At 45.5% G+C, this 26970-nt stretch overlaps 1 protein-coding gene across 2 annotated transcripts in view; it reads left to right on the top strand.

The window, feature by feature from the left end:
• RNF208 (ring finger protein 208) overlaps positions 1-26970 on the top strand; it is a 67105-nt gene that overhangs the window by 6897 nt on the left and 33238 nt on the right. The window lies entirely within an intron of this gene.

The raw sequence follows: 26970 nt of genomic DNA, 5'->3' as shown, positions 1-26970 counted from the left end.
TCTCCTGTCATGCAAACGTAAGTATCATACTGATCCTTAATTTAGCAAGACTGTGAGATGGAGGCCATGCATCCTTTATTTATTTATTTATTTATTTATTTATTTATTTATTTCAGGAATATGTTTATAGCCAACCAAGGCTTTACATATAACACATAACAATACATCCGGATAGTTAACAGACAATTGTCAACATAAATCAGATCACACATTATTAAATTATCCTATACTAAAAGAATGCCAACAGACAGTTGTTTAAGATCAGATACAATGAGCTCGTAGAATTTCATCATGTGATAAATTAGGTTCATATCATTACCATTTAAGAGTTTGCCATATTACATTCATATTATCAAGATTGCTCGCATTGTCATAAGCTTTCAAATATTTAGATCGTCGCGGTTTGAGGCTCTGGCATTGACAGATAATGTGTTCAGCTGATTCAACAGGCGCTCTGCTTACAGGTCATGTCATGCAAACTTATACTTAAGTTTACATGACAGTGAGCTGGAGGGAATGCACCCTTTATTTGCTGTAGGGCAAGAGTGGCGCACTGGGCCACACACAACACAAGATCTGCAGGGGGCTCAATTGACACGAACACTCTCAGTAAGCGAGCCCTCTGCTGTTCTTGTGTGTGGTCCAGGGAGGCCCGGTGGCAAAACCTTTCTCCCTGTCCCTCAGTTCACTGAATCAAGGGACATTGAGAAACGTTTTTTTGGGTGCGCCTCCGCCACCCAGACGGCGGCGCACCGAAAAATCTCACACAGGCCGTTGTGTGGGATCTTTTGCTTGGACTTAGGCAGAGACAAGCCGGATCCCAGGATCCGACTAGAGATCTGATGCCAGATCTCGGATCCAGGGAGACCCAGCCCATTAGCCAGCGCTGACTGTTGGAATAAACACATTATAATTGATCTATCATAGACTACCACTATCTTAATTTGTAAAAGGCAGCATTTCTTCTCTGTGTGATTGTGCATTCCTGCCTGCCAGCTCTAAATACCTGCTAACAAAAAACCGGCACCACTGTGTTTTCCAATGGAAACACAATCTTGACAAAGGGGGACAGAGTACCTAGTTTCGGGACAGTACCTGCAAAACCGGGACATCTGGTCACCCTACACCCTATGCCAGGGCTAACCCTACCACTGGAAATCCCAAGAGCTGTGACAATATATGGCCACTTCCGTGTTGGAGATAATACTGTCTGGAGTCAGGACGTCAATACTGGTGTCTAAAAGCAGGGGCTGGTGGGGGCAACCCCACGGTGCGGCCACATTGATTGCATGCTCTAACATCAATGAAGCCACCGGCAATCGGCTGGGTCTCCTTAGAGCCAGACAGACGAGGCACCTGGGCTGGGGCAATAATGGGGCACACAGTTTAACCCAAGCCCTGGGGCACGTAAGGTCCGCAGATGCACGAATGAGACATGGCGCCATCTCCTTCTCTGATGGGCAGAGCTCACTAGCATGAGGTCGGGATGTACTAAAAAGCCCAACTGCGCCATGTGGCTTCCCTTCTTACGTCTTGCACTTACTCTCCCGCCTGTGCGTCCTCCCACCCAGCACTCTGGTCAGTATGGAGAGAGTGGGTCCGATTCATGGACTTTTTAGCACAGTACAAAGTGGCTTTGCACTAACAACAAACACCCAGATTCATGGAGCAGTGCATAGTGTATTTTTGCAGTGCAAATGTGCACTGCTCCATGAATCACGTTGCACTGCAGAAATACACTTTATACTGCTCCATGAATCAGGGTGTTTGTTGGCAGTGCAAAGGCAACAGCATTTCCACGAATCGGGCCCGACGTCTCTGTCTGTAAGTGTGCCAGTGCTGTCTGACCTGCGAGCACTCTTGCTAAGCATACTGGCAGCTTGCAGGGCCTGTCGCTAGACTATGTCAATGCAATCTAACTGGTCCAGCGCAAAGAGACTGTCACCGCTGTCTCACACCCCACGCCAGTCTATAGAGTTGCCTCTCTCTGGTCAAGGCTGGTGTACAATCACTCAGTCACTAGCCAGAGTGTAGGCTCTGAGACTGTCTCCTTAAGCCGGATGTGTCTTACTGTGTCAGCCACGCACCTCCACATTCACTGGTGTACACTATGCACACATCTGGCACTGATAATAGGGGGGGGGGGGCAGTAACTCAAATTAACTGCACGTGGTGAACCACTTTCCCCAGTGTATCTCCTATTGAGTCTGTATCAAGGCCTGCTCTCTATTCCTGTGACATTCTGTGCAATTGTATTCATTTCAGAAAAGGCCAGTAATGTCAAAGGAGGCACAGTGTGGGGCAGAGCAGCATGGGCCTGAATGCTCCCCTTCCAAAGGGCGGCTTGCTGCACAGGTATCAGGATGTGCCCCGCTGCCCCAGTGCCTTGAGCTAGCTGTTTATCATTCCCTACACGCACTATGTAGGATGTGCAGCGTGGGGACGGCTATGATGTGACACAAGGAATGTTAGTATTAGGGATGAGTGTCATGCAAGACAATGTCATTATCTGGAGCGAAACATGGCATTAGCTTAGAGCAAGTTTACCTACCTGTGGGGAAAGGCATTGGAGCACAATTATTTTTAGCTAAGTTAATTAACCTTCTGATAGTGAACAGCACAGAAGCACCATGCCTTCATCGTGATCTCTTAGCTTTCCGATGGCAAATAGTACTGGAGCACCATACATGTATAGAGGTCTGATAACTTTTGCATGGTAATCAGGACTGGAGAACAATGTCGTTACCTGAACTATTCACTTTCTTATAGAAGCAGTACATGTAATATGGCATTTGTATAGCACCTATTGGTATGGTCTCAAAGCGATGTGGGTGAACGCCCTCGGGGGTACCGAAGTCCGTGGAGTGAGAGATACGTCAAAGGAGTATACAATGCGTGTGTGAATTTTAGCCAATACGAAGGTTGGTAGGTAGTGGCCAAGTCCCTGCTTGCGGCCCATATGGAGCTGGCTTGTGGATGGGTGCTGTCATGTTATAGGGAGAGTATGCAACTCCAGGAGACGGATTATGTGTCCAGCTAAACCACATTTTTGTCGTGGGACTTAGCTTCATTCTAATAGCAGAGGTGTTGTGCAGTGTGTCTTTGAGTAGCAGGTGAGTGCAGATGGGTGGCCGTGCCTATGGTTCGCTTTCATTCTGTGATACGTACCAGAGTTTATTGTTTGTTTGTTCCCGTCCTGCGTTCTGTTGGAGTCCTTCCTCTGCAGTACTCCGGGCTTTACTTGGGAGTCCCTTTGCTGCCCAAGCCTAGTTGACAGAGGGGCAAACTAGCACAAGAGGAGGAAAGGGTTCATCAGCACCCTGGGGGGAAGAGCCAGGTCTTGAGGGCCTTCCGGAAGGCAAGGTGATCCTCTAAGTGACGTATGCTGAGAGGAATTGCGTTCCATATTGTGAGAGCCTGTATGGAAAAGTAGGGCCCCCTTATTCTTGTCAATTTGAAGAGGGGGGGGTGACTCAGGTTTCTGTTGGGAATGCACGGGGTGAGCTTGTCTTGTATTCTGCCCCTGTCTTGTGCAGCACAGCGTGGGTGTTGCATATAGCTTTGAAAGTGGAACGTTGAACAGGGAGCCAGTGGAGGATGCAGAGGTCTGGCGTGATGTGTTCTCTGGGGCCAACCCCTAGGAGGAGCCGAGCTATGGTGTCCTGGGCCCTCTGGAGTTTTCTCAGTTGAGAAGCAGAGGCGCCCAAGTATAGGGAGTTGACGCAGTCTAGGCGGGAGTGGATGATAGTCGTGATTGCAGTGACTCTATGAGGGAGGAGAGGTAAGGGAAGATGTGTCTGAGAATGCAGTGGTGCAGACAGCGCTATTTGGGCACTGTGTTGATGTGGTGCAAAAGTGTCAGATCCGCGTCCATAGTACATCCCGGGTTCTTTACTGAGTTGGAAGAGGCGAAATAACGTCAAGGAATTCCATCAGTGCCCCCACCTCTCCTTGAATGCTTGTCATTTTGTGCACCTTCATGTAGTCTGTGTGAGAGCACGCCATGCAAAGGTATAGATATTCACAGCCATACGGATTAACAGTCTGGTATGGTGGTGACAGCGTTTACCTTTTTTATAAGCAGCATATATATTTCCTGACATGTTATCCCTCTGATTATAGACTGCACCCGAGTGCTCTGCCATCCCCCAGGTCAATACGCTTTCTGGTTGCTTTGCTACATTTATACATATCCATTTGTTTCCCGATGGTAAACTGCACCTGGACACCTCACAATTTGCCAGATGGATCAGTTTCTTGGGCATGGACAGCGCTTGGCCACCACATCCGAAAGTCGGCCTTTTGTCATTCTGAGGGAACTAGGGACGGATCAGGGATCCTTTCACCAGCTCTATTTGGCCTCTGATTTCAAGTAGGTCTGAATCCCTAGATATCTTCCACAGGTCTATTTATTTCCTGATAATTAGGAGTACCAGCATGCCATGCCTGTATCCACCTCTGATGTCTTTGCCCCATGCCGTGCCTGTATCCACCTCTGATGCCTTTGCCCCATGCTGTGCCTGTATCCACCTCTGATGCCTTTGCCCCATGCCGTGCCTGTATCCACCTCTGATGCCTTTGCCCCATGCCGTGCCTGTATCCACCTCTGATGCCTTTTCCCCATGCCGTGCCTGTATCCACCTCTGATGCCTTTGCCCCATGCCGTGCCTGTATCCACCTCTGATGCCTTTGCCCCATGCCGTGCCTGTATCCACCTCTGATGCCTTTGCCCTATGCCGTGCCTGTATCCACCTCTGATGCCTTTGCCCCATGCTGTGCCTGTATCCACCTCTGAAGCCTTTGCCCCGTGCCGTGCCTTTATCCTCCTCTGATGCCTTTGCCCCATGCTGTGCCTGTGTCCACCTCTGATGCCTTTGCCCATGCCTTGCCTGTATCCACCTCTGATGCCTTTTTACCTGTGCCGTGCATGTATCCACCCCTGATGCCTTTGCCCCATGCCGTGCCTGTATCCACCTCTGATGCCTTTTCCCCATGTCGTGCCTGTATCCACCTCTGATGCCTTTTCCCCATGCTGTGCCTGTATCCACCTCTGATGCCATCGCCCCATGCAGTGTCTGTATCTACCTCTGATTCCTGTGCCTGTATCCACCTCTGATGCCTTTGCCCCATGCCGTGCCTGTGTCCGCCTCTGATGCCTTTGCCACATGTCGTGCCTGTATCCACCTCTGATACCTTTGCCCCATGCCGTGCCTGTATCCACCTCTGATGCCTGTGCCTGTATCCACCTCTGATGCCTTTGTCTCATGCCGTGCCTGTATCCACCTATGATGCCTTTGCCCCATGCCGTGCCTGTATCCACTTCTGATGCCTTTGCCCCATGCCGTGCCTGTATCCACCTCTGATGCCTTTGCCCCATGCGTTGCCTGTATCCACCTCTGATGCCTTTGCCCCATGCCGTGCCTGTATCCACCTCTGATGCCTTTGTCCCATGCCGTGTCTCTATCCACCTCTGATGCCTTTTCCCCATGCGGTGCCTGTATCCACCTCTGATGCCTTTGCCCCATGCCGTGCCTGTATCCACCTCTGATGCCTTTTCCCCATGTCGCGCATGTATACACCTCTGATGCCTTTGCCCCATGCCGTGTCTCTATCCACCTCTGATGCCTTTGCCCCATGCTGTGTCTCTATCCACCTCTGATGCCTTTTCCTCATGCTGTGCCTGTTTCCACCTCTGATGCCTTTGCCCCATGCCATGCCTGTATCCACCTCTGATGCCTTTGTCCCTTGCCGTGTCTCTATCCACCTCTGATGCCTTTGCCCCATGCTGTGCCTGTGTCCGCCTCTGATGCCTTTGCCACATGTCGTGCCTGTATCCACCTCTGATACCTTTGCCCCATGCTGTGCCTGTATCCACCTCTGATGCATGTGCCTGTATCCACCTCTGATGCCTTTGTCTCATGCCGTGCCTGTATCCACCTCTGATGCCTTTGCCCCATGCCGTGCATGTATCCACCTCTGATGCCTTTGTCCCGTGCCATGCCTCTATCCACCTCTGATGCCTTTTCCCCATGGCATGCCTGTATCCGCCTCTGATGCCTTTGTCACATGTCGTGCCTGTATCCACCTCTGATGCCTTTGCCTCATGCTGTGCCTGTATCCACCTCTGATGCCTGTGCCTGTATCCACCTCTGATGCCTTTTCCACATGCTGTGCCTGTATCCACCTCTGATGCCTTTGCCCCATGCCGCGTCTGTATCCACCTCTGATGCCTTTTCCCCAGGCCGTTCCTGTATCCACCTCTGATGCCTTTTCCCCATGTCGTGCCTGTATCCACCTCTGATGCCTTTTCCCCATGCTGTGCCTGTATCCACCTCTGATGCCTTTGCCCCATGCCGCGTCTGTATCCACCTCTGTTGCCTTTGCCCCAGGCCGTGCCTGTATCCACCTCTGATGCCTTTTCCCCATGTCGTGCCTGTTTCCACCTCTGATGCCTTTGCCCCATGCCGTGCCTTTATCCACCTCTGATGCCTTTGTCCCATGCCGTGTCTCTATCCACCTCTGATGCCTTTTCCCCATGCGGTGCCTGTATCCACCTCTGATGCCTTTGCCCCATGCCGTGCCTGTATCCACCTCTGATGCCTTTTCCCCATGTCATGCCTGTATCCACCTCTGATGCCTTTTCCCCATGCTGTGCCTGTATCCACCTCTGATGCCTTTGTCTGATGCCGTGCCTGTATCCACCTCTGATGCCTTTGCCCCATGCCATGCCTGTATCCGCCTCTGATGCCTTTGTCCCGTGCCATGCCTCTATCCACCTCTGATGCCTTTTCCCCATGGCGTGCCTGTATCCGCCTCTGATGCCTTTGTCACATGTCGTGCCTGTATCCACCTCTGATGCCTTTGCCTCATGCCGTGCCTGTATCCACCTCTGATGCCTATGCCTGTATCCACCTCTGATGCCTTTGCCCCATGCTGTGCCTGTGCCATTATGCAGAACTGTCGGCTTTCTTCCGTACTCTGGGCACCATGCAGACAGCCTGATGAACTTAGGGTTTTATGGTAAACAGCACAGCAGCACCAAACCTTTATGCACATCTATAACCCTTCTGGTAGTAAAGAGTGGCCATGGACCATGATTTTCGCAGATCTATCACCCACCTAATTGTCTAATAGTTGAAAGTACTGCCAACGCCCCTCACTCACAAATGGACGCCATTGTGAAACTTCTGTTCTTCTCAGGCGGTAACTTTCTGCCCGGGCCAGGCGGTACTTCCGAACAGGAAGGCGATGAATAAGGCCGCGCCAGCCTGCCAGGAACCCCCATCTCATTAAACACAATGTACGCAGGCGGGCTCCTTGTGGGATGGGAACTTCTGTTTGGCGGATGCCCCTGGCACGGTTACGGGGCTCCTGGCGGGGCGGTGGGGGATGGACGTAACTGAGGAAATGTAACTCTCTGAAAAATTCGGTAGCTAGAGGAGAGCTAGAAACACAATACTTCAACGGTGACAAATGCAACGACTTGTTAGACTGACTTGGATTTTACGACCTGCGGTACTTCATGAGAAAATGAAGACTGCGAAGGGATGGGCGTTTTTCTTTAAGCTGGCACCACGCCCACCGAGTTAGCACCTTCCACCTGAAGCCAGTAAGCAGCACTTACGCCACGTGCAACGCCTTTATCATGGGGAGCCCAAGGAAAGAGACTTTCGAGTACAATTGACAATACAACATTAACACTTGGACTTAAAATGGAAAGTAGTGTAATGAACGCGCTCTTATGATCGCCCTTTTATAACTCGCTTGATATGATGACATAATATGGCATTTATAACACGCCTATACACAAGTGGTTTAAGGCGCAATGAGGCACGGAAGGGGGAACAGAGGGAAGACAGAGACAAAGATCTTACTAGGCCAGGTGACATTGAGATCACGCCAGTGAGGGGAGAGGGGAGAGTGAAAGTGCGGGGGAGGGGAGTGGGGTAGTGCAGTAAATAGGATCAACAGTAATAAATAAATACAAACGATAGGTAAAAAATGCGGCCAGCTTGTGCAAGTGGAGGGGTAAGTGCAGACATCAAGTGTCAAGAGCTGGTGGGGACTGTAGGGGTACAAAAACAGTCCCCAAGTGCAGGGTTTGCCTGGGAGGCAATGCAGGTGTGCAGCTGGCGGGGGAGGGGGCCAGGTCCCGAGATCAGAGGGTTGCCAGGTGACCAGTGCAGATTCAGTCAGGAGTTCAGCAGGGGAGAGGAGGAGAGAAAGCAGAAGCAAAGAGGAAGGTCTTGAGGTGCTTCTGGAAACGGAGATCTTCTCAAGTTTCATGGAGGCAGGGAGGCTGTTCCAGAGGGAGGCTCCAGCCAAAGAAAGAGATCTACCACCAACTTGTTCCTTGAAGAAGCGACTGACCCTGAGGGAGTTGGAGGCGGACGAGCAAAGAGCTCGAGAAGGAAGATATTTAGGAAGAGAGAGTTGAAGGTATTCAGGCCCCAGGCCCCAGAAGGCCTTGCGGACAATGCAGAGGGTTTTGAACTTAGTCCTTGCAGCCACTGGGAGCCAGTGCTGAGATTTCAATCCAGGAGGAATACGATCCCTGGGCTTGACGCCAAGGACAAGTCTTGCAGTCCTGTTCTGGATGAGTTGCAGAGGGCAGAGAGTAGAAGCAGGCAGATTTAGAAAGAGACTGTTGCAGTAGTCCAGCCTAGAGAGAACCAGAGCTCTGGAGACAGTGAGCTTCTGAGGGTAGGAGAGGAAGGGAAGAATACCTCTGAGGAGGTGCAGCTGATAGTGTGAGGAGAGAAGGAGAGTGTGGAGTGGAAAGATGACCCCAAGGTTTTTAGCCTCACTGGGAGCAGGAATAGGGCCAAGAGAGGCCGGCCAGAGAGTGACAGGAAAGGAGGGAGTGGGTGTGCCGATGAGGAGAATCTCCATTTTACTGACATTAAGGCAGAGATCATCGGTGGCACACCACTCCTGGATAGCGGACAGGCAGTGAGAGATGAGAGAAGGAGAAGAGGTGGCGGAAGGGAGCCTGAGAGTCGTCCGCATAGCACTGAACATTGGGGCAGAGAGCGGCAAACCAGAGATTGGTTTCTAAGGTGGGATGGGGATTCGAACCTGCGTTGCCCCTGATGTATCCCCCTCACCATGCTCCGCTCTTGTATAGTGCCCTTCTGCCACTTTTGTGTGCCTCACTGTGCAGTGATCTGTATCAAAAAAGTATTTTTTGAAGAGGTAAGGGGAGTCAGGGGGTCATTAATGGAGCAGTAGGCGTGGCAGATGCGAAACCTCTGGTGCTGATGAAGGTGGGTTGTAAGTACCAGGTTCCTGTGTGGCAAACTGCTTTTTGTGGAGATACATGGGAGCATGTTATACACATGGAAGAGTACAGAATGTGATAAACTATGAATCCCAGTGATTTGACCGAAGTCAAAATTATCGAGGCTGAAATACCCGAAAACAAAGTGTTCGAATTACCAAAAGTTTGAACACTTTGTTTTTGGACATTTCAGCCCTGATAATTTGGCAAAAAGCACACACACACACACACACACACACGCACACGCACACACACACACACACACACACACACCCCCCAGCCCCCCCACCCACACACTCCACCAACATACACAAACCCCACTTACCTTGTCTTCACGCTGGGTTCCTGCAGCGCCGGTTCCCTTTCACAGAAGTGAAAGGGAACCGGCGCTGCAGGGTCCTTTTCTTTTTTTTTTTTTTAAACACGGAAGGCTGCGGGGGTGTCCTCCGCCGCCCCCACTCACTATACCATAAAGTATAGTGGGCGGTGCAAAGCGGGGGCCACCCCCGCATTGCCCCGTTTCCCCGTTTCATTTTTTTTTTTTTTCACAGATGGCTGCCCCCGCTCACTATACCTTTTTTTTTAATGCTACCACCAGAGGATCAAACTTTTGGTGTTCGATACTTTGGTGGTAGCATTTTTCGAACTTTTTGTTGTTTCGAGAATTTTTATTCGGTCATTTCAACCTAAACCATAAACTATAGCGCTTTGGCTCTGATTAACCGCTGATGTGCGAGAGTGCTACAAGGCTACAGAGGAGAGCTTAGCCATGGACCAGTCGGTGTTGATTTGCTACGGGCTAGACCTTTGGAAGCGTATGTGGAGGATTTGTGTGTGTAGCGCTGGGGGAGCCAAGAATTTATGGATAGAGCCATGCCAGATCTTAGCCGTGGGGCCCGAGTTGGCTCTCAGAGCTAAATGTGAGCCAAGTTGGCAAATGCCTTCCCACCCTCAAACAAATACCTGTCATCCTGCTCAACCCCTACAACAAAAGCATGATACCTGGTATCCTTCCCACTGCCCTCCACAACGCAAACCCATTCCTGGAGCCCTGGAAGCCCTGAAGCCGTTACCTGTCATCCCAATTTTGGAAAATACAGCGCAGTGACATTAAATGATTTGTCCAGGATCACACATTTTCTGCCATAGTGGATTCGATACCAGTCTGCACTTTGACACTCGAACACGTATTTTCTCATTTCTAGCTGACACAGATGTGTGTTAATGTACTATTTCAAGGAGCAAAACAATGACCTGTTTCATAAAGATGACTTAAAAGTACACACAGCATAGTATGAACCAATGTGACAACTATAAAAAAAAAACTTGTGTTAAGCAATAAGAGTGATTATAGCTTTGTGTTCACCATCCTGAACTTTACACATACCAGAATGCAAATTAATGTCAGCGTAAACAATGCCTTGTGTTTTCAAACTGTACTTTCAAGACAAACACAGAAAAACAAAACGACATGAAAAGTTAAGTCTTTCAGCAGGAGCAAGGGGTAGCAGCAGGCAGCACCCACATGTCCTGGATAGTGGGAGATTGAGGACGAGTAATGGTCTGGGTGGCAAGTGGAATGTCTCATATCTAGGCAAGCATCCCCCTTGTCCAAGACCAGTGTGACCTCCCACTGCCTCATTCACAAACTGGGTAGTATGTGGAAACACAGTTTGCTAAGGCCCATAGCCTTGGGTACAGTAAAATAAATAGTACAGACAGGCTCCTTGTGCAGTGAATGAAAACGCCGCAGGCAGCCCGTCTTGCCTGCCAATCGGTGTAGTACATCATTTATTTCACTTTTCCCTTAGGAGAGAACTGTGACTCAGAAGGGATAGAGCAAGGGGCAACTTGAGGGATATTTCAGAATGTGGTGTCCTCTTTTTAAATGACAAATATTTGTATTGCCTTTAGGGCAACAACTGTAGTTTAATACAGTGTATGTAAGTGCAGTTTTTTGTGCGGTGCACATTTAACAGAATCACTTCTAAGTGATCCCAATTGTGGCAGCAAAAAGGAACATAACCGATGTAACTAGAGTAATTTGCCCAAGATTGCATATATCGCTATTGTGTTGACGCCAGGTTGAAATGTACAATGTTGCTGGGTTTAGACCACTCATGATCCCATCGCATCTTTCGTTTTGCACCAACATGCAGTTTCTGGCAGGCAATCGATAAGGTACCCTGACCAAGTAGATGATTGCACGCAGTTCTTCTAAACGCCACCGGGTTGCAGTGTCACTTTATTCTACTCTCTGAATGGTGATATTTGGCACGCCTCCAGTTAGGCTCTTCTTTCAGAAATGCACTTGAGCCATGGTTTTGGCTCTAACCATCTCAACCATCCATTGAGTTAATCTCTAATAGAGTGTAAGGTGGTTGGAGATCTTCGAGGGGAGTAGTTTAATCGGGGGAATACGGTAGTATGCCTTACAAGACAAAACAACCTGTCAGCCTACAATCATCCAAGGTCCCATTTTATTGATTGTCACTGCCAACCCTCCTTTCTAGCTCTCTTTCTCCCCCTTTGTCTCTCTATTTCTCCCCCTTTTTCTCCCTCTCTCTTTCTCTCCCTCTCTATGAAACTCTTATTCAAATAGATGCATTGTACCTCATGCCCAACAAAGCAAGCATCTGAGAATTGACAAATGAGGTAAAGGGGGCAGTCTCGAATCTCCACTCATCGCCATAAGGGTTTTGGCAGGAAAGAATATCTGGTTCAGAGAATGGGTTGCTTGACATGTGAGGACCACAGACACTCACATTTCCACCTTGCATAATAATTTGGAGAGACCTTAAACCTCTTGCTAGCATGCGAACGGCCTGCGCTCAGTGGCCTGCTGTGGCTTTTGCTTATCAGGGGGAGCAGCTGTCAGGGGGAGCTCCCACCAGGGACAGTGTAAAGTGCTGTTCAGGCATTGGTCAGGTCAGGGGCCAGAGTCCCTGCTTGTTTCTCCCAGAGGTCTACATTGCTATCTCCCACAAGTGCCAAGCTCCTTTCACACAGCTCTAGGCCAAAATAAAATCCTCCCGGCCTCCAAAGATATTGGGTTTATTGCTCAACCAAAAACGGCTTGAATTCATTTTGCTAGTTTATTTAATCCCATTTTACCACCAAAATGTAAATGGTGTGTTGGGGGGAAAGGCAATATTGGTGGGGGTGTGTTAGATGGCAGGGGAGGAGTATTGGTGGTTGCAGAGTTGTAACAAAACTTTGAAAGGAATGGTACCGTACTGTACAAATGATTATCAAAAGTATATCAGGGGACCCTTTAATCAGTAAAACAAAAATAGTGGAACTCAGTTCGCATTGGCTCCCCACACTCCTACCTCTGGCCTAAAAGAACTTGGGGGGTGACTTTAACAAAATGATTAGAAGATGCCCAAACTGACCATATTACACGTGCATTCCTTTAGCATTTAATGGGGTAGTGGAGTGGACTCATGTGCCTGCTTCACACAGGTCTTTGTGTAACCACTCGGTTACCAGTTTGTAGCCTGTTGGTATGGCTCAGCCTTTCATCTTTCCTGGTTTGATTGAAGCAGTACCATTAATTTGGGCACCAGTGACATCGCTCATCACAACCATTGCACACCTCACGTAAGAGCAAGAACTATTTATAAACAACAAATCACATAGTATGCTGTTTTATATTGTCAATCTGGAAAAGGCCACAGTACTGTAATACACATCTGTGAACAACTGTTTTGGTGGCTTTTTTCCATAAATGGTTCTTTGGTGAGCATAATTCTTTTCATGTTCATGCACACCAACAGACTTAAACTCTGCACTTGTATTACATATTACAATCAGGTAAACAAACTATAAAACACTACAATATCTCTATGTCCCAATATCTCTATGTGTTCTCTCCTTACACCTCCAGTGCAATAAGACGGGTTGTAAACACTGCACTTTGGTAGCAGGTGTAAACTGAAAACAGATTGTGTACACACTGCAACATCCGAAGCATGTGCCCAGTGCAACTAGCCAGACTGCGAACTGCATTCTTTTTAGGATCTGTTCAACCTCATATGGACTGTGAGCACTGTACTTTCAGCCACACTTGCTTATTTAGGAAGACACACAGAGAGCCTTTTAAAACAAGACTATTTTCTATCAAGTTCTTTTGTGTCTCCATTATTTCTGTCATGTATCTAGTATAACCAGATACACTTGCAAACTACAAACACAACTATGTGCTACACACACACACATACACACACACACACCCCCCCCACCTTGTACACACTACATTATTTGTATCATTGTCTTGGTGTAGGGAGCCACACAGACTGTAAACACAGCATTCTATGTATCATGATCTTAACATAGGCAGCCTCACAGACTTTAAACACTGCATTATATGTTTAAGATTCTTGGCATAGGCAGTCACACAGACTGTACATGCTGTATTCTTTGTATCATGAATGATGTTGACATAGACAGTTGTGCAGACTGTAAACACTGTCTTTTGTGTATTGAATTCTTTGCATAAGCAATCCAAAAGACTATACACACTGCATAATATACATCAGATTCTTGGCATAGGCAGTCACAGAGACTGTAAACTGTGGATTCCAAATTCTAGGCATAGTCAGCCACATATAATGTAAACACTGCATTATATGCTTCATACTCTTATAGACAGCCACACAGACTGTAAAGTCTGTATTCATCGTATCATGATCATGTTATAGGCAGGCACTTGGACTGTAAACACTGCATTCTGTGTCTCATATTCTCAGGATAGGCAGTCACACATACTGTAAACACCACATTCTATTTATCAAATTATTGGCATAGGTAGTCACACAGACTATACACACTGCATTCTATGAATCATGATCTTGGCAGAGGCAGTCGCAGAGACTGTAAATACTGCATTCTTTATATCATAATCTTGTTATAGGCAGTCAAACAGACTGTGAACACTGCATTCTGTCTAGCAGATCCTTGGCATAGTCAGTCATACAGACTATAAACACTCCATGCTATGCTTTATATTTTTGCTATAGGCAGTCAAACAGACTATAAAAAACGTATAATATCCTTCATATTCATGTAATAGACAGTCACACAGACTGTAAACTCTGTATTATATGTGTCATGATCTTATTATATGTAGGCAAGTAGACTGTAAACACTGCATTCTATTAATCATATTCCTGGTTTAGGCAGTGGCACAGACTGTAAACTATGCATTCTATGTGTCAATTTCCTGGCATAGGCAGTCACACAGACTGTAAACTCTGCATCATTTTCTTGTTATACACAGTCACACGGATGAGAAACACTGTATTCTTTGTATCATTTTATTTATTTATTTTTATAGTTGTAAAGCCCTGGCAGCCCGGAGGCATCACGGCTCTTTTTCAAGAATGTGACTTAGTTACAGGGGGGTGTTGCTGCATATATTATACATTGTTTACAGGCAGTGTTCCAGTGGTCGTATGCCTTACAGGTTGGCATGACGAGCAGGAGCACAGAGAGGATCATGATCTTGTTATAAGCGGCACGTAGACTGTAAACACTGCCTTCTATTTATCTAATTTTTGGCATAGGCAGCCACTCATACTGTAAACCCTGCTTTCTTTGAATCATGATCTTGGCCTGGCAATTGCACAGACTGTAAACACTGCATTCCCTGCTTCATGTACTTGGCATAGGCAGTTGCACCGACTGTAAAGAATGCATTCAATGTATCATATTCTTGGCATAGGCAATCACATGGTCTGTAAATGTTGCATTTTATGTATCCTGTTCTTGGCGTGGTGAGCACACAGATTGTAAACGCTGCTTCCTATATATCATGCTCTGGGTATAGGCAAGCACATGAACCGCCTGTAAATATTGAAGGCATGTATCATATTCGTGACATAGGCAGGCACACACACCGTCTGTAAAAACTGCTTTATTTGAATAATTCCCTTGGTATAGCTAGGAACACAAAGCAACTGTCAACTCTGCATTCTATCCATCGAGTTCTTGGCATGGGACGGTACACGGGCCGCCTGTAAGTGCGCATTATATATCATGCTCTAGGCAAAGGCAGGTAAGCAGACTAACAATAAACTCTGCAATCTATATATCCTGTCCCTGGTATAGACAGGCATACGGGTCACATGTAAACCCTTCACTATGTATATCATGTGCACAGCAAACAAAGAAATAAAGACTGTGCACGCTGCACTGTTTGATTATTTAAAGTAAGCTATACAGAATGCACTGATTTTCTGATATGTTAAGTTCAGCCAGCCATACACACAGACTGTGCATGCTGCCCTCTCAGCATCATGCGCTCAACCCACCAAACGCACAGGCTCTGATGAATGCAATGCACCTGTAAACACTGCACTCTTTTCAACATTTGCTTGCTGTGACTAAACACAAAAACAGATTATAAACACTGCATCACTTCCTTTACGTTCATAATCTGTAAACACTGCACTTACGAGAACTGTACTATTTGTATTTTGCTAAGTGCAGGTGGGCTCACAAGTAGCGCGCAAAGGCTCCACAATTTGTCGTATGCTGATAGTGCAGCGTGGCACTCAGATGGCCATCTCTATGCCATGTGCACCATATATTGAGGGCGGAGACTCACGCACAGAAGAATGTACGCCCTGTAGTATTATTAGCCTGCGTGATGCAGCTACACATGCAGCTGGATAGCTGTTTACATACTCTAAGTGAATGGCCATGGTGCAGCCTGCAGATAGATAGACATGTAGTGCGTACTATTTACGTCATGTGGCCAGGGTAAGCAATAAACACGGCACTGTTTATTTAAGCCGGCAAGAAAGTGCTCAGCGTAGACATCCCCAGGTTCGAGTCCTAGAAGAGGCAGCTCATCCCATCATCCTTACAATGTCGACCAATTAAGCACCATTACATGGGATAACATTAGAAAATGCTATCACAGCGTTTAGAAGAAGGCGGAATCTGGCATGAAGCACTATATACACTGTGCTATTATTATGCTATCATGTGCACAGCAGAAGTGGATGTACAGATATTCTGTAAACACTGCACTTTTTGAACCGTCTTCTTGGTGCAGACAAATATACAAAGAGACTGCAAGCACAGCCCTATTTGTATCTTGTGTGCAGAATAAGCCAACACCCCATTGACTTAGTTTTAGAACCGAGCGCTGAGTGTACTTAACCCTGCAGATAGGTGTGTGCTGGGTGCTGTCTCTGTTTGAATAAAGCGTTTGTAGGTCTTGGCTCAGCTGGGAGCTTGTACATTTGGTTCACTGCGAGGTTTTGTGGAGAGGCCCATTTTATAAACATTTATGGGAACAGTCCGGGCTGGAAATGTACATGCATTGTATTTAACTAAGTAAGTAGTTTTTTATATAGCGTATCTCTCACCCAAAGGTCTGCACACAAACAACGGTAACAGCAGCACAAAACACGCAGTTTATTCCGGTGCCTATGCCATATACCCATATGTGACTCACGTGACACTCTAGCAATATTACACATCTGTAAAGATGAACCAAAACACACATTCAATCATTCCTTTATGCATTTTGAATACATGCGGCAGATCCTAAGTAACCCAGACTCTGAGATTTATTCAAAATCCGGAGACTTCTGACAAACAAGAGAGATCCCAGGAATAGGAGTGGTTTCCCTAAACTCCGGGAGTGTGGAAAGTGGAGAGACCGGCCTCATTTTGAAACCTGAGAGTGGAGGTGGTGCCGGGGTCAGCTTCCACTTAACTCACACAGCAAGATTAGCACTTATGCATGGCGCTCATTATGAATTGGCCGGTGTGGAATTAACGTGCATCGGTATTGCCATATACTGGCATGTTTCCGCACCGGCCAACTACAAGTTGGCCCGTGAGGTGCCTGAATTACCTCCAGCTGAGAGCTGGAGGTTAGTAAGGCGCCTTACTGGCATAATCCCCCATGGAGTGCAATGAGACTGCATGGAATTGGGATTTACATCCCTTACTGCCCGCCGTAATCCGGCGGTAATACCGCCAGGCTGAGTGCCGGTAACAGTATTACCATTTGCCAGTATACTGGCAGATTTACTGGCAGGATACAAGCAAGGTTATAATGAGCCCCAAAATACTGCCTCCTCATAATGCTGGTTTTGTGCGGGTCCCTTGGCACATGTCTGCCTCTTCCCTGGCACTGTCAGCTTCCATAATCACCAGCCGTTCAAGAAATCTCTGACCTGCCTACAGGTGACCGTGGCCCCATGGCTAAGGTTTCAGAAGCTTTATAAAGGCAACTACTCACATGAATTATATAGCTAGTGGTTTATTAAGTGACAGGTCCTTGGTGGTGTTTACATCAATGGAGGAAAAGTTCATAAATCATGAAAAATCTCTATGCGAACATTAATAAACACTGACAAAGCCAATACATCTGGCTTTGTAAATATATACAAGAGGATACGATTAGTCTCTAAAATCCCCACAATGGAAAGAGACGTAACCTCTACATATGCAAAGCCAGAACTATTCGTTTAGCCAATGCTTTCACTTCATACAGTTTGACATATTGCTGAGCAACCTCAGCTGCCTTATCTCTGTTTTAATTTCTCTGACCAGCAGTTATTTTTTCATGTTGGGTGGATTACAAAGGGCTGGTATGAAGAATTGAATTACACTATCTTAAGAAAACATGGTCGCCTATAATATAACACAGAGATTACTTCAATATTATGCATCGTTATATTACATGTCAGAGCTCAACGTTAAAACACCCATAGAACATGTGCACCTATAATGGCATGCAGTGATTCAATCGGTACACTGCATAATTGCATGCTGCAATAGAATGCTTTCAGACACACACACACACGTACACAACATTAACATTGTCCAGCAGGCCCCACATTCCAAGTCAACATTCACGAAAATACTGATTTAAATAGGATGCATTGGCCCAACAAAGGGCACTCACTGCATTACAGGGCAGCTGGTTGGGGTGCATTGGAATCCTTGTATTTTTTAATCATACTAACAATGACATCCACAGACACATAACATGCAAGTTCTAATAACACAAAACAAAATGATCAATGTACCAAGCAGCATGAATAACAATAACTGCAAAACATGTAATACAGCACACAATTGTACAATAGATTACAAAGCAGCATAGAAAGAAAAGAAGCTGATACCGGCAGCATTCACCAAGCTCTCTCCCCAACATCAAAAGCTCCACTTAGAAGATGGCTGCGATGATAGCAGAACTTTCACCAAGATGCACGTGCTTGAGCAGCTGATTGATGCCACTGTCACTCTAAGTCTTGGAGAGAGCTAATGTTCGCTATAGCTGGATGCACACAGGTCTCTGGGTAGCCTAGATAGTCAATGGTGGTCTTGAAGTATGTGTAGATCTAGGCTGGAAACCACTTGGAGGCGAGTAGAGCTGACACACTGATACATTTGCCAAGTCTGGGTTCTACCATTTTCTTGGTTTCTCCCTCTCTCTCTCTCTTCATAGATTGCGCAACATCTTCCATTCTCCAGCTAGCCATTTAAACCGGTGTTTCTCAAAAACATAATTAGGCACAATTATCCTCTAGCAATCTAAGGTCGATAGGGTCGTGACCCACTAGCTTCATATTCAACATTCTCAAGTTTATCAAGACTTACAATTGCTTGATCTGACCCTATCAGATTATCCCATAACATCCTTCTGTCACTCATCTGCGGCCATGGCCCATAGGTTTAAGAAGCCCTGATTAATTTGCCTCTTTTGATATTTATTATCTGACTATTTATATTAGCAGGGGGTTGGAACCATAGGTTAATAAATCCCAGTGTTTTAAGAAAGTGAAACTGGAGAATGAAGCATGCATGGTGAAAACTAAACACTTTTCCTCTGATTGGCTGTGCGTTGCTCAAGCCAATCGGAGTTCGAGATTTCAAAGCGTTAGCAAACGTAGGAGCTGTATCGTATCCTCCAGACAATTAGGGGCACCCAGTGTGGAATGCACTTTGGTTCTGTTTAATTGACATGAGGGACATCAATTTAGGAAACAATAGTGCACAATGTGAAAAAATACAAATGCTTAACAAGGGCACTGCCCTATTCATGGGAAGACCGCTGTCTCAAACTATACCCACTCCATTGCAAGATCTGCCTTCTTTCCAGTGTTCGACCCTGGGTGTCCACTGCAAGCGAGTGTGGGAAAGCAATAGAGCACTTGTGTTTAACAAACGCATAGTAGTGAATACCACCATGAAGAGGCATGCACAACTGAGGGGCAACCTTTTCAAGCACAGTTTGGAAACACACTTTTTCTAGACACATTAGAAGTGAAAAGGATTTCAGTACCAGCTTTCTCAATCCTCTACGGCTTACCCCATAGAAAATCTTTGACCGGATGGACCAACGCTTTGGGCCAAGTACATGAAAGGCTGGAGGGAGAAGGGGCTGCTCTCAGATGCAAAAGCATATATAATACCATGACAGTAAAGGGCAACCAGAGACATAACACAACATTTTTACTTGCTGACTGCATAAGTGCCCCCCCTAACTGTATGAACATATATAATATTGGCTTTGCCCCTCATGTGAGTATAAAATACCACACCACAGAAAGAAAATGTCTAGTCTGCACGCTCCACTGTGCTATAAAGCTCCTACCCCAAACCCTCTTCTAAGTAATAACATTCATCACATTGGCTTTGCTCAGCATTAGCAGCAAAAAGTGGGAGAAAATGTCCATGCGCCAATGCCGCTTGTCTGGGCCCCAGCCATGTATACACACTGTAGCATTATATTGAGAGACCACACTTAACCTGGGGAGTTCCCACCCACCCCCCAGCCCACATCAAGGAGCCGTACAACACTTTGCTTAAGTTATTTAGCACTGGCCTTATTGAAGACTCATATATACCACATAAATCTCCCTCCTTTGCCCACAGTGAGCCAAGAACCAGGCTGGGGTATAGAAAGAACGTATGTTTATTTCAATTGTACGCGCAATGGATAACAGGTTGATTTAATCACACACGGCACCTTCTTTGTGGCAGAAAACACAGCTTCAATTACAAAACACTTTTCTGTAGGATATTACTTATAAATGCAGGCTAAATAAAATGGTAAAAACTCTTTTCCCATTAACCCCGTTGTAAGTTGAATTTCAATAATGTTAATATGGCACAATAGTAGAATAGAATCTTCGACATTACTGGCTGAGAGTTTTAGTGTTAAAACATAGGCCCAATTTTCGTTTTATGAAAACAAGTTCACCTTCAAGGCTTGACACGTGGAGAACCCTGCACACTCAAAATGCTAGTAGTTGAAATGACAGATTTGTAAAAATGTCTGTGGCAAATATTACTTCACCAAAAGTTAGCTTAGAAATAAACACAGGTTGATTTTAAAACAGGACATACTTCACACGTTCAGTGTTGGATACAAACCACTTCTCCCCCAGCCCCAGAAACCCAAGCATTAATGACAAGCAGCACCCTTCTGTTCGAAGGCCAGGTATTGGGAGTGGGGACTGTTCAGGAATTTCATTTTTCAGACCCCCACTCACTTAAATGCCCGTGTTGGGGAAGTTAGACAGTAAAATGGGAATGATTATGAATTTTATCTTTCATCCCCCCCTTCACTTAAAGGCCCATGTTGGGAAGTTGGACAGTTGTGAATTTTCGTTTCTGGGGCACCCCTTTGTTAAATACAATGTTGAAAGAGTGGTGGCAATAGGGAATTTCGTTTTAAGATATGGATACCTTTTATTTAAAAGCATATTTTTGGGACAAGTATCTTTTGGGTTGAAAGGCAAGATTTGGGGATGGTGACAATTATCAATTTTGTTTAGGAGGCAAGTATATCTTTTGTTTAAAACACGTTTTGGTAAGGGGTATCAGTTGGGCATTTCATTTTAGAAAAGGACACACCTTTTCATTAGAGAAGTCAGGAGTGAACAGGAAAATCAAGACATCACAATTACTTTAAAGGACTATTTTGTATCTTTCTGCATCAATCTGTTTGGAAGTTAATTAAATTAATGTAGTGAAATATGTTAAGGGTCTGAACAATTTCCCCCCAGCCACTGATGAAAGGGAATGGGTTAATTAAATAGATCCCCATGTTGACATTTTGTTGGACAATCTATTCACTTTTGGAAATATCTGGGCTTGGCACTCATGGAGACCAAGCAGGGTTTTGCTCTTGGGAACAACATGATTATGGCCGGAATTCAGTCAATGGGATTCCACAGCAATCCTCCCTCTATAGCTCCAGTGAAGAATCACAGCCTCTGTTTTCTAGTCTCCCCAGTAGTAGAAATGTCCAGTCCTCCTCCAATATTTCCACTCAAATGAAATTTCAGCAGATCTCCTTTGGTGATTTTTTGCAGCTCTCCCTTCTTCAATAGTGCCTTTGAGATTAACATTTTTTTCATGTCCAATTTTAACCAAAAAGTACCTAGATGGCAAACTGTTGTAATTTACCGATAACTGCTATGGATATATATATATATCAGTGAGACAAGGAGGAGAAAAACCGCACTCCAAGCCTGAGGTCTGAGAGTCCCAGGAAAAAAGTGACAAACTCGAAGCAAATAAGCAAAAACGAGTTTAATAAATGGTAAAAAAAGTAGGCAAAACATACAGCAAAACAACACAGGACGCCAGGGCAGTGTCCTGAACGACGCGTTTCGCACTTCCCTGAGCGCTTGTTCATATTAATATTACTCTCCTCATGATGGATCAGTGAAGCTTAATTTCATTTCGGCACCTTATTGCACAACTGCATTATAATTAATTTCCCTTTTCACAAAACATATAATAGTTATGAACATGCAATTTATTCTCCAGATACCTAATTTTATGCCCATCAGCCCACGAATTCTTAAATTCAGGACATTTTTCGAAGAAGCCTGAAACAGAATTTAGGTGATAGCATAATTTTCAAAAATCACATGTGAATCAAATTTACATCAGAATAACCAGCTTCTTAAACGCTTTCAAATGACAAATGAATAGACACAGTGCGACTTATCGTTGGTGAGAAAATTACTAGTTATGTTATTCCACTTAAACTAATGGGCACGCTTCAGTATGTCTGCACATTTTAACTCTCATTTCTCCATGTAAGTTTAATTTTTTTGCAAGCATGTGACCAGACCTTCTTGGGTAGAATATTTGTTTAAGGCCAGGGTAAAAACCATTAGCCTCTTTGTTCTTTGAAAGTTGATGGACTGAGGAGATCCTTATTATGCAGCAGACTGTTTACCTCTGCCCTGTGAGGCCACAAGGCCATGCTGAATTCAGGCACTTTGTCCTGTTATCTGAAGTCGACCACAATTTTGATCTCAAAACCTTATATTTCAAAGTATATTTCCTCATCCAGGGCTGGGTCTATGTTGATCTGGCTTGTAGTAAATACTTGGAGTGTACATTAGCTTCACTGAGAATTCCCTTCCAGATAAGGAGCCAGGCAGGCCTTGAAAATCTGCCCAGTAACAAGCAACAAGGTCTGTCTTGGGCCGAAATGAGATTTACGTGTGACCCATGGAAACAAAGTATCCTTTTCAATTGTTTACAGTGTTTTGCACGTGAACTCGCCAACAATGTACAATATCTTTACTAAACCTCTGTTCGACAAATTGGACAGACTGGGTGTCACCTACACAAATTATGCAGACGACACCCAGATCCTCAACCCCCTTTTGGGCAATTTCACTACGGATACAGCTTTAGTAAACAAAATTTACACCCTCATTCAGGCATGGATGGTAACCCCTGGCCTCTGCTTGAATGACAAAAAAACAGAGATCCTCATTCTAGGCTCACCCAATAACTTAAAAAAACTTGCTTCCAACTACAGCTCCTTCAATATCGATGGCAATATAATCCCCATCGCCAAAGAGGTGAAGATCCTTGGTTTCTATCTGGACTCCACCTTGTCCCTAAGGAAACAAGTGAACTCCCTAGCCTCATTCATCGCCTACACCGGCAAACTTATTAAAGCATGCAGACCCTTCCTCTCACCAGCTAGCTGCATTATCTTAGCCAAAGCACTAATCCTCTCAAAACTGGACTACTGCAATGCACTCTATGTAGGTGCAAATAAATACATATTCAATAAACTTCAAACCCTACAAAACAACGCGCTCAGAACGGCCCTGAACCTCCCAGCCAGAGAGCACATCTCTAATGTGCGCAGAAACTACAACTGGCTAAAAATCAGCGATAGGATCACTTTCAAAATTGTCACACTAACATTCAAATGTCTGAACAATGCAGCCCCCCCATACCTTAGGGATAGAATAATACGAAAAACACCTGTACGATCAACCAGATCAGCCAACTCTTTCTGCCTCCAAACCCCTAGATTCCGACTAAAAAAAAACGGAGGCAAGAGCTTCCCTGTGCAAGCAGCTCAGTACTGGAACGCCCTACCACTTGAACTAAGAAGGGACCAGCCCTATAACAGTTTCAGGCACCATACTCGCACCTGGCTTCGACGCAATGACCTCTGATACTTGTGACCGCTCACACTGTGACTCTCACATGCAATTGTACATAACGTTTTCTCACTGTTTAATATGCTACTCTCTATACTTACATGTAAAGATTGTATATAATGTAATTACTGTATATAATTTATGTTACCTACAACCTGTAATCAAGCTCTAAGTATTCTTGTTATTCTGTGCGCCCAGCTACCCAAAGGTTTTCTGGCACCCTATAAATAAACAAACAAACTGTATTACATATTTTAATACATTAGATCTTGCCCCCACACATCCAGTCTTTTCCCTGATATCTTTGTTTTAGCAGGGGAACTTTTTTTTCCTGTCTTGATTTAAAACTGCAAAATGCACGTGCACAGCCATTTTAGTTTCAGAGTTTGAAAACCCTGCCTTTCATGTAGAAGGGGCCTTTGATTTTTCTCTTGCAAATGTGAATTAAAGGCTGCTTTTCTGTTCAACCTTTCCCTTTGTAATGAAAGATAGGCCTTTTGATTTACAATGCTTGGCCCTTCACATAGCATGTCCACTCTATCACAACTCTTCCTTGTGTTACTTGCAGAAGCACACACAGTCTGCAGTCATAGGCCCATTTTCTGTGTGAAAATGTTTGAAGGCCGCCAGGTCCTTTTTCCAGTGGGCCTTTCACTAGTATTTGTTTGGACTGTGATTAAACCCCATGACACATTGATACCCATGCACCCACCAACCACTCATCCAGTGGCCTTGTGTGGCTGCTGAAATTTTTAATTGGAGGGTCGTAAACATTTCCCAAAAATATACCAAAGTGACTGAGCATAGAGAGGAATCCCAAACCAAACAAAGGGAGATGGAACCTCCCAGGATTTTCTTTAAATAATGATTTAAAATGGAGCACTATAGCGCACACTTTCTGTGAAAAATTGGGTAAAAAAGTCAGGAAGAGCGACATTCCAGTTGCATGCACTCCGACTTCAGAAATAAAGGATTTCTTTCTGAAGCTTATTGGGTCCCCCCCAGAAATGGTGTGGCAGAACCCACTGCACTGCGGGTCAGCAGTGGTTACCGCTTTGTTAGTAGGGATGACACTTAAACCAACAAGCTCAGTGCTCACGGATTTCATTAACTTGTCATATCTTAACCTTGCCATATAAGAAAGTACAGCCTGTCGGGTGGGCGTTTACACAGAAGCTCCTTGTTTTGTGAATGAAGCAAGGGAAAATCATGCTATGTTGTTTCTCCTTTCATAGGCAGTATCTATAAAGAGCAAAAGTTAATTGTAATAAAATAACCTGCCAGCAAACCCAGTTACTTAGGTATTAGAAGTTATATTGTCAAAGACACACCCAGACTTCTTCTACAACTGCAAGCAATTGCACTTTGATCCTAAATAATGGGGATTGTCTATATTATCAGCACATCGGCCAGATCCAATAGTAGAAATGAATATGAAACTCAAGCCCTCTCCTGGCCAAAATAAAAGTATACATTATTCTATTAAACACCAAACAGCAAGGTGACAGCAGACAGGATGTCAGGCGCATAGTTAAAATGAATAACGGCGGTGCTCCGTTGCTCGCTATACGTAATCGAGCAATGTGGAGAGGGTGGTTCTGCGACTATTAGTCATTGGTACTCTCTTCTGAGAGATGTCCTTAAATCTGGGCATGAGAACCCTTCCGCTATGAGTAGCCTGCACATGTGACATCAGTGTCTGAATTGCATTGAACACTCAGGATCCGCATTGCAACAGCCTCGTTGGACAAACACGGCTGAAGTAAGCACACCCCTTCTGCACCGACAGCTCTGCAAGGCCATACTAAGTAGACCTGGGCATCTACTCCTGAAGCTTTGCGTGAGCGCAGTGCAAAGTGTGCGCTAGTCCAAATATGTATGAATACATTGGGCCTCATTATAAGTTTGCCGGTCCGGGTACTATGGTACCGGTAAGCTTGCCAGTACCGGAGTTCCCAGACCGGCAAACTACGAGTTGTGCTTGCGGGTGCCTTTCTGCCCACCAGGCACCTGCGAGCACAGCATGTCAGATGCACCGGCATCCTTATAAATGTTGCCAGTGCATCCGACTTCCCCATTCCCATTCAGCCTGTCACAAAAAAGCCACAGTAAAACCTCTCCTAGGGAAACCAAATGCTGGCTCCATCATCCCCTCATTCTTGACACCCCTCCTTCTCTCCTTTCTTACCACCCTAAAATTATTGAGAGCGTTGTCTTGCACTGCATAGTCAACTATCACCAAGTGCACTCACTTACTGGGCCCTACAATGTGGATTCCCGTTGAAAAACTTGACCGAGTCTGCAGACATCCACTACGCCAATTCTCTTACCAGTGCTCACCGATACCACCTCTCATCAATTCTCATCCTTCTAGATCTTTTTTTCCCTCCTTCAAACTCATTCTCTCCTTGGCCACCATACTCACCTGGGTTTCCTGTCTCTCTGAACATGTCTCTTTCCCATCTCGGGATGGCCCTACAGGCAAAATTGCACTCTCTTTAAATTCCTGCTACATGACTATAAATCCACCCATGGCCTTGCCCCCAACTCTGGGTTGAATGCACCTCACTGTATTCACCTTCTCCTCCCAATCAGTCCACGGCCCCTCCTGCGCCTCCTCCCACATTTGCCCCTTTTGCCTACTTGCCTCGCTCCACGGAAGTGTTCTCCCCTGGCCTTCAATGCCATCTCTTCAGTGGTACTCCTCAGATCGAGGCACAAACTCCACCTGATGAGGGCAACGGAAGGAGCTCCCAAACACCCTGCACCATCCTATCAAAACTGCCCAACCCACATATAAGGAATTCTGCCTTCGAGACTACCCCTTGAAATTAGTAAATATATACATACTGGCCTCATGCTCTAAATGCTAAAAATAATGTAATGTTCTCCAGTCCCTGTCTGTGGTATATGTTCTTACTCTTACCCTTTCACCACCAGGTTCGCATCATTCATTGCAAATACACCCCTTAGTAATGGCACCTGACGCTAGGACTGCCTCTGCTCTGTGTTATTGCCTACTTTATGAGACCCTGTTCTTACTAATACAAATACAGGGAAAGCCATCAATTAGAAAGTTGAAGGAGTAAAAAGATGAGTTCAGGTAGGGTGGAGTAGGCAAAGTATACAATTGTTTCATCTCCAATAGTCTAAGCAATATTTTATAAAATGCTATTTTCTTTCAATTTTTTATATATAATTTTTAAACAAACTTACAAAAAGATT

The sequence above is a fragment of the Ambystoma mexicanum genome, chromosome 8, assembly GCF_040938575.1.
Source record: "Ambystoma mexicanum isolate Mex_15411 chromosome 8, UKY_AmexF1_1, whole genome shotgun sequence".
Lineage (NCBI taxonomy): Eukaryota > Metazoa > Chordata > Amphibia > Caudata > Ambystomatidae > Ambystoma > Ambystoma mexicanum.
This window is presented reverse-complemented; position numbering and strand designations above follow the sequence as displayed.